Source organism: Schistocerca piceifrons, chromosome X (assembly GCF_021461385.2).
Source record: "Schistocerca piceifrons isolate TAMUIC-IGC-003096 chromosome X, iqSchPice1.1, whole genome shotgun sequence".
In the NCBI taxonomy this organism is placed as follows: domain Eukaryota; kingdom Metazoa; phylum Arthropoda; class Insecta; order Orthoptera; family Acrididae; genus Schistocerca; species Schistocerca piceifrons.
The window spans coordinates 515,567,558-515,568,616 of NC_060149.1; the positions used below are offsets into that span (position 1 = coordinate 515,567,558).

A 1,059-nucleotide genomic window follows, 5' to 3' on the forward strand; every position below is an offset into this window, starting at 1 on the left:
CAGTTTTCTTACAGGAGGTGCTATTTAGTAATTTCTCCTTATCTGGTTTTCGTATGATCTTTAATGTAGCACCCGAATATTCTACGGGGACCGCCTTATTCTTTCACGAAAGCATTCCTATTGCTGAAGTGGAAATGGTGGATTCTGGCAGGGGCATAGGGTGTCAACTTTTTAATCTTACTTTGGTTCGTTTATATGCCCCTACTGGCACTGGTCACGTGGTGGATCGTTCGCGTTTTTATGAAGAGGATATTGTTTATTTGTTGCGTAAGAGTCCTCCGGGTATTCTGTTGAGTGATGACTTTAACTGTGTATTGCGTCCTGTGGATCAATCTCCAAACCTTAATTTCTGTCTCGAATTACATGAATTGGGCCGCTCCTTACGCCTAAAAGACGTCTGGATATGTAAATACCCGACATTAGTTAAATTTACCCACTTTACTGCGACTTCTAGTAGCAGGTTAGATAGATTTTACTTATCGGACTTCCTGAGCGATAGTATTCTTAACGTTGAAGTTATCCCAGCTTCCTTTACGGATCACTGTGCTGTGGCCATAACTCTCAATCTTGAATGGCAACCAGTCAAATTGTTTTGCCCTCCGTGGATGCTAAACGTCGCTCATCTAGCTGACCCTTCTCTCGATGACGTGATGCAAGTCGTGTGGGAGCATACTCTACGGTCCACTTGGAAATACTCCTCCACCCTTGACTGATGGGGCAACGGCCTTGCCACAGTGGATACACCGGTTCTCGTCAGATCACCGAAGTTAAGCGCTGTCGGGTGTGGCCGGCACTTGGATGGGTTACCGTCTGGGCCGCTATGCGCTGTTGCCATTTTTCGGGGTGCACTCAGCCTCACCTCGTGATGCCCATTGAGGAGCTACTCGACCGAATAGTAGCGGCTCCGGTCAAGGAAAACCATTATAACGACCGGGAGAGCGGTGTGCTGACCACACTCCCCTTCTATCTGCATCCTCAGCTGAGGATGACACGGCGGTCGGACGGTCCCATTGGGCCACTTGTGGCCTGAAGACGGAGTGCTTGACTGGTGGATATAGC

The 1,059-nt window shown here is 48.3% G+C and overlaps 1 pseudogene; it reads left to right on the forward strand.

The window, feature by feature from the left end:
* Positions 1-716: 716 nt before the first annotated feature.
* Positions 717-834, forward strand: LOC124723768 (annotated as a pseudogene).
* The last annotated feature ends 225 nt before the right edge of the window (positions 835-1,059 follow it).